General features: G+C 40.5%; 1 pseudogene; it reads right to left on the minus strand.

Annotated features, from left to right (window-relative positions):
• Positions 1–2046: 2046 nt before the first annotated feature.
• Positions 2047–4884, minus strand: LOC132900278 (uncharacterized; annotated as a pseudogene).
• Between the last annotated feature and the right edge of the window lie 2830 nt (positions 4885–7714).

Consider the following 7714-nt stretch of genomic DNA (forward strand, 5'->3'; position numbering starts at 1 on the left):
CTTCTACCAATACATTTCATAGCAAATATTGAAATTGTTACTCCACAATATTTGCTATACACAATATTAATATTTACTCCACAATATCTTACATAAGACCATTAAGCATTGCTAGGTGTCATGGTTTGTGTTCATGTGTCTCCCGTTCGTGTTTTGTGTGATGTCATTCCCTGTCTTGTCATGGGGTCTGGCATGTTCCTTTAGTGGGAATTTGGTTTGTGTTTTATTTTGAAGTCTGTGTCTCCCCTCTGTGTGTCTCACCTGTTTTGATTACCCCTCTTCTCCCTGTGTATTTAAACCCTGTGTTTCGACCTAAATCTTCATCGGATCGTCTGTTACTTGTCATTTGTCCCTGCTTGGCCCTCTTGTGCTGTTCCTCCAGTGAGAAAAAAAATGATATTCTTCCAGGTCAGTGTTCCTTGCTGAGGTGGTTGGTGGGAAGCTGAATCCTAGCAGAATGGTGGTGGTGAGGTTTTTAGAGTGCGAGGCTTCTCTTCAGGGGATTACCACAAAAGTACAGGATGCCATTGGAAGTCATGAGCCTTTAATATTGACTGATGCACAGGGCAACGCCATTGTGGAGTCAGTGGGAACAACAGGTGGGTAACATAAATACAAAAAATTGTGTTTCTCTGTCATGAGTATATGCTTCTGATTACGAATGAGTGAACCACTTCAGTTGAAATGTTTTTTCCTGGTTTCCACTCCTACTCCAAGGATTGCCTTACTGGAAACAAAACGCAAGAAAGGTTCTTGCTGTTCCAGAAAAGGACTTTAGAGAGCTGCAGGGCACCAAAAGAAGGAGAATGAGGTAAGGTCATCTCATTTACACTGAAATGTGTTCCTTTTTAGTTGCTTTGTTTTTTTTTCTGTTAGACTTATCATTACATGACTTTTCAGACAATTTTGCCATTGCCACCTCTGTATAGGCTACACCATACATAGGGTTAGCTTTCCCTAATACCCTGTCTGCCACTAAGGAACCAACTCCCCCTTAAAGTATGAAAGCCTATCGACCTCATATTCAGGAATAGAATTTTTCACCCCTTACCAGTTTTACTGTTTTGTGTATTTTTCCTAATAAATACATTTCCTAAATTGCAGATCTGACCTGGCAAAGCTACTTTTATAAATCAAATACTTATTATTTTTTTAGTCTCTTTTCTAAACCTTTAAACCAAAGGTTAAGCTTCAACCCCACCACCACCAATCCTGCTCACCACATCCAGTACATATCTAACCTGGGTGTTTCGTTTTATCCTTTGTGTAACAGCCGAAAAGATGATGTTGGAAGCATTGCAGAGGTCACAGAGAAAATCGAAGACCTAGTCCTTGCATCTCAGAGTCTCCCGGATGTCACTTCAACAATCAGGGAGCTCACCAGTCTGGCTGCAGCTCAAAAAGTGACCCTGACTCGTTCACAGCTACAAACCATTAAGCAGGGGTTCTCCTGTGTTATTTGCTTGAGTAAGTACCCAATGGATCTATTCTATATGGTGTGTGCCACAATTTAAGATTTACAAATAAACACTCTTTTTTTACATTATCTAACTAAGGTCAGCTGTGTGCCAGCCACTTTTTTTTTACATTTTTATAATTAACAACACAATTTTATAATTAACAATGTTGTGTAACATAACGCTCATCCAGTACACTAAGAACATTTTACTGGGGACACACTTGCAGAAATTGATTAGTTTTTCTCATTTTGTGTTTTAGAGTTCATGACAGAGCCGCTCTTCACACAGTGTTGCCAAAACATCATTGGCTGCAAAACTTGCATGGAGCAGTGGCTGGAGCACTCAGACACCTGTGCAAAATGTAGGGGAAGTGTTGAAGGAAACAGCATGTTTGAAGTCAATGGCCTGTCAGAGGCTTTTTCTGTGCTAAGGTCCCTTTTTGAAGAGGAATAATATTCATTTATTTACTCAAAAACAGGCAGGTAATTGAGTTTTGTTTTTTTTAATGATGAAAAATTGTTCAAACGCCCACTGCCACCAGTTCTACTCATTTACATTCGTCGAGTTCTAACAACAAATTGTATGTTTACACATTGCGCCGAGTTGTGGCTATAAGAAAGAGAAGTGCCTCTTTGTATGGTGCGAAATCATTGTTGACTGCTCTAGAGAGCAGTTCAGAAATGTCAGGATATTTGTCTGCAAACTGACTCTCAGCCAGTACTTTTTCTTGTTCTGTTAAAAATGGATCTACTCCAAAGGTAGATTGTGGTGTCAGTGAGGATCCCAGCTGTTGTCTGTAGAGTTCTGCTGCTTCAACTGAGTGAGGCAACAGCTCCTGTGGGATTTTTCTGGGACACCCACTGCCAGCCAAGTTGTTTGGTATACCTTTACCTGTAAAATAAAGAACATACTGTTGACCTTGAGACTGATGTGTGTCTGTTGTAATTATTTTAATATTTGCAATACTGATTATTTCACCTGGAATTCGATGAGCATTCCAAGACTCTACCACTCTTGTAAGACCAATCTGGCACAGCTGACCAGTCAGGCAGGACACACAGTATCGGACAAGGCTGTCATCCATGTCTAGTACTTCCTGGTCCACCAACTGCAGAAGGGCTGTCTTCAGGGGGTAGTTGACACGATTATTGATCTCCGGCCAGATTCGTTCAACTATGTGATTCTGAATGTGAGGCAAAAATGTGTTATTAATTTATTCCGATGGTCAAATGAAAGAATGTATTTTACAGTCCATTTTGCAGAATTCCCAGTAACTCCACCAAATCTGCAGACTTGCTAGAAAAGTGTTCTGCTTATCATAAAAGTTGGAAAGCATAGCAATTCTGAAAAAAGAAGACAGCATGCTGCTGAAACAAACTATAGTATCTAAATACTAAACAACACTAAATATTAACAAATAAATAGCTCCAACAGGCATAGACGGTGTGTGTTAGTGAAGCCACCATAGAAACTACTGAACTATACCCTTGTGGATGGAGTTTGTATGTAAGGTCTTGTCTCCTGATTATAGCGATGAGATGACAGCAGCTCCTGAATAAAGAGTGTCAAATAAAATTCCTTTCCATGATCGAGGCGCACCTGGTCCCACATCCCATTGGCAAGTACTGCAGGCCTATTGGATGAAAAACTGGGTTTTAATTTGAGCAAAGCTTTTCAAATTTAACCATTCCAAATCAGTTATTCCCTGTAAAATTTAATGATTCAGTCATAAAGTAACTGTTAAGCTGTCAGCATTTTGTCACACTCGCATATGTAAGATACTATTTCAATGACAGTATAAGAGTCTGTCAGTTACATGGGACTATGTAGCCTTTCCTTTCAAGTAGGACGTCCAAATTCACATAGTGCATATCACAATCTTGATACCATATTAATACATTGGCCAGCATCCGCTGTCTTGCATAAATGACAGTATACTGTTTAAATGTCCACAAATTACAGGCTGTTACCTGAAAACATCTTCATAGATGGCAAGGTTGTTTTTTATGGGCATTGTGGAATGACCAACAACCTTTTTGCTGAAGCCATCAATGGCTACATGTGTGACCCCAAACATCACTAACTTTTCATTCTGGTCCAGATGAACCTTCTGTCCCATGTAGTCTGCCTGGTATGGTATGGGGTTGAGGTTGCGGGCACCCTAAAAGAAGACACAAAAATAATTTGACAATTCCACAAAACACAACATAGGCTACAACGCTATCCTCCTCAACAACAAAGGCCTACTTTTAATGGGCTGATAATATGGCACCTTTGACACTTCAGGAGTAGTCTACAATATTATTCCCATAATTGAATCTAATTACTTTCTTTTGGCCTATCCCTTAGATTGCCTTGTTGCTGTTGTTGGGATGCTTGTATGTGGGTTAGTGTAGTACTGCTACTTTTTGAGACCAATAGGTGGCAGTAGCACCCTGATGTGGGCAGAGCCGTATACAGCTCTGGATGTGGGTGGGTGACTGGCGCTCTTCATCAGAAGTAGGCTACTAGGAAAATAATACATTCTAAACGCTACACTAACAGAAGACAGCACAACCTGTTTCTATTTTCAAAGTAAAGCATTTGTTATTGTACTACCGCCAGAGACGTGCCCTTAACCACTGATCCTTGTTTACACCAACCTCTCTGTTTACATATGCACATCATAACACCACGTAGCATAGGCTAGCCTATAATAATCCGCTAATCCATGAATTGATTTCTCAACAGCTTCGTTGAAAGCAAATGCATGTGTTTGTCATTGTGATGATTATGAGGTAGCAGATAAGTTAAGTTACACGCCGCTACCTGAATCATCTTGAATTTGACATTTATAGTATAGCCTACCTGGCGTTTTGCTTCATTGTAAGGTTGGTGCATAGTTCTGAGCACTGATCCTATTCGTGTCTCTGCAGCATTTCATTTCATTTCTTCAGCATTTCCCTTTCATGGCGAGGTATCCCTTCATCATCCTTCTGCCAAATGTTGGTCCCGTCTAGAAAATAACAAACACAATTTTAACATTCCAAAATCATGCCGATATGTTTTAGTTATTGGGAGTAAGCATGGGGGTGGAGTGATTGTGTAATGGAATTTGCAAGTGTTTGACGGAATCTGTTTACTCTATTAGCCTATTGTGATAAATGTGAAATAAACTTGCTTCTTTGCACACGCACACACATATCAAAGAAGAAAAGGTCAGTTTTCTTACCTCGGTAATGGCTTTTGCCACCTCCAACTCCAGATGTTCCTCGGGCAATCCCATCAAGTTTACGCCGTTTTCAGCACAGAATCTTCTCACATTTCTAGCTGAAAATCCTCTCCCGCCCCCGCTTACCTCTGAAAAGCGCGCAGAGATTTTGGAAGATGACAGGCCTTGTTTTGCCATGTCTAAAATCATTTCTGAGTAGGGCTCCAGAGACATTTTTCTCATTTGCGCTTTAACCTAAATGGCAGCTTCCAGTGCGATAATATTAAAAAATGGTTATTTTTGGTCCGTTTTTTCGTTCCTGTTGACTAGTGAATTTATTTTTGTAATGTGAAATAAAACATGAAAATAAAAGAAAAATGCAGTGTAATTCAGTTTTTGTTTTTGTGTTTCAAAACGAAAATCAAATATACCAGTTGTTTTTTGTTTTTTAATACCCATTCCTAAAGGGAAAATCCAGTGACCAAAACATACACAGACCGGGTATCATTCGTTCTTTCTATTTTCAAATGGCAATCAAAAATCAAAAAATGAAAAAGTGACTGGTTATTTTGTTATTTGTTTTTATTTTAACACAAAAAATGAAAAAATGACTGGTTTTTCATTTTTTTTTTATATGAGCCTAAAATTGAAATGAAAAACAAGTCATTTTTTTCATTTTTTGATTGCCAATTAAAAATGGAAAGAACGAATGATACACAATCCATGTATCATTCGTTCTTTCTCTTTTTTCAGTAATACGCAATGACTCGGCCAGGCCCTTTCTTTAGTGTAATAAGAGACAATAGAGAGGTTCATGCCATTTGTCTATTTTTATTAAAATGTACCGGTACAGTGTAGTATTTGAAAACAGTATCGTATTTGAACCGACAAGAGACAGTTACCGTATCATTTCCCACTATGCCCTCCTTTGTTCCTAATAACCAGATTTATCAAGTTTAATTATTAACAATTATAATAATAATAATAAATCAATATAAAACCCCGACATCTACAGAAGATTTTCAACAAATAGGGGGCAGGGAAGCTCGCACACTCCAGCAGCGAGGGATCTGTGATGAGATGATTTTGAGAAGCAAAAAAAAAAAAAAATGCTCAACACCAGCAAATGTGGATTAAAACAGAAAATTACATTAGGTAAAATCATTTTCGAAATTTTAGAAATCATTACATTCTTGTTTTTTTCAATAAAAATTATATTTTTTAACTTTATAATGCTTATTTACGTGCCGGGGCTCTGTCAGTCATTGATAGCCCAACTAATCACAGCGCTGTGGTTCTTTTCCTGATCCATGGCATTGTTTTTTTTTTCTTTGTTGATAATGTGTTACCGTATGTGATAAACACGGTTCATTAAAAGGCCCAGAGATTTTCACTTCTGCTGCATGCCCCCTCCTCTCTGCAAAAATTGTGTATTCCTCTCAAGGTGCTAACTGTCTCCATTGTATTGTGAACAGCCACTCCACCCCCCACTGAGGTTGCTATTCATGAATGGTCATTTGGTTTTAGGTTACACCCCAATTTCAATGACAATTTACTCTGCCAAGTTCACAATTGCTGCTTTTCCACTACCAACGCGGCTGAGTTGGGCTGAGCCGTGCTGTGCTGAGTTGGGCTGAGTCGAGCTGAGTGGGGCTGTTGGAGTTGCATTTCGACTACAACCGCGCTGAACTGTGCTGGCTGGAAGTGGGTGGACACATTGGGTGGAGTTAGCGAAAGTGGGTGGACGTCAAGTGATGTCGTTAGGCGGCGCAAACAATGACATCAGTGACCTTTTAAGCGGTAGTCTCATGACCCGGATAGTAAACAATAAACATGGAGGACATGGAGTCGTTAGTGTTGCTGGTCTTGGTGCTGCGGCTTGTTGTCACCGACAACGCCAACAGATACTGGCAAGAGCGTATAGATGAGGCGAGGCGCATAAGGCTTCAGAAATTCTCGTAATTCCTAATTCTTCTTCTTCCGGGTTTACGGTGTTTACAGATCCCAGCGTGCTTGCGGGGTGTGTGTGGGCATGTGAGGACACTCCTCCTCACCAATCAGTGCACAGGGGAGTGTCTCCTCATGCCCCTAGCCCCACTCAGCTTGGTTTGGCTCGCTTCAGCCCTACTCCAAAACCGTACGAGTTTTGGGTGCTAAGCAGGGCTGAAGCGAGCTGAGTAGTGCTGCTCTGAGGTAGTCGAAATGCGAGCCGTGTCGGGCTGAAGTGAGCTGAAGCGAGCTGAAGTGAGCTGAAAAAGGGTAGTGGAAAAGGGCCAAATGTCAGAGGACAGAGGACTGGAATTAGTGCCCCAAAAAACACAATTTCAGCTTGGAAAAACTACAGACAGTATAACTTCAGGAAGAAAATAAACATTTATTTCACACTAAGAAAAGCAGGCTCACTACACATGGAGGCTATACAAAGCACAGAAATGTAGCATACAGTTGTCCCATCTAGTAGTTTCCACATTCCCATGGTGAGTCTTTCCTACGGTACATTTGCCACAGGTGTATTTGTGGCAGCATACACAAAGTTCAGTGCTTCTGTTATTATTGCAGGGTATGCGCACCTGGCACTGTGTCTTTTTCTTCTGAGAAACGTTCATCTCACACTGCTGTTTGTGTTCTTCCCCTTGTGCCTTTTCCTGCAAAAGCCTGTTTTGAAGTTCCTCTGCAAGCTCCAGCATGAACAATTGGCGACTTTCTTTGGATCCTGTACATGCTGTGTACAAGACATGTGCATTTGTAACAGCCATGTCAAGCAGGTTGTAAAACACAGCCATGGGCCATCTCCGTGTTCCTGCATGCACCGAGTAGTTGCGTAATTTCTGGTCCATGATATCAACGCTGCATTTTAAATGGTTGTAATCAACAACAGTGTTTGGTTTTGTTTTTGGGTGTCCACAATTTCCACTTTCTGATGCATGGTGCTCAGAAGACAAACAGATTTCTTTTTTTTGTTGCAAACACCATCAGCAAGGCACTTCCAGATGTGAACACCTGTGTGGAGTACAACTGGTGCCCCGAGGTTTCCTTTGCAGTTGCTGGTAGCTCCTGATGATTT

The sequence above is a fragment of the Neoarius graeffei genome, chromosome 16, assembly GCF_027579695.1.
Source record: "Neoarius graeffei isolate fNeoGra1 chromosome 16, fNeoGra1.pri, whole genome shotgun sequence".
NCBI lineage: Eukaryota > Metazoa > Chordata > Actinopteri > Siluriformes > Ariidae > Neoarius > Neoarius graeffei.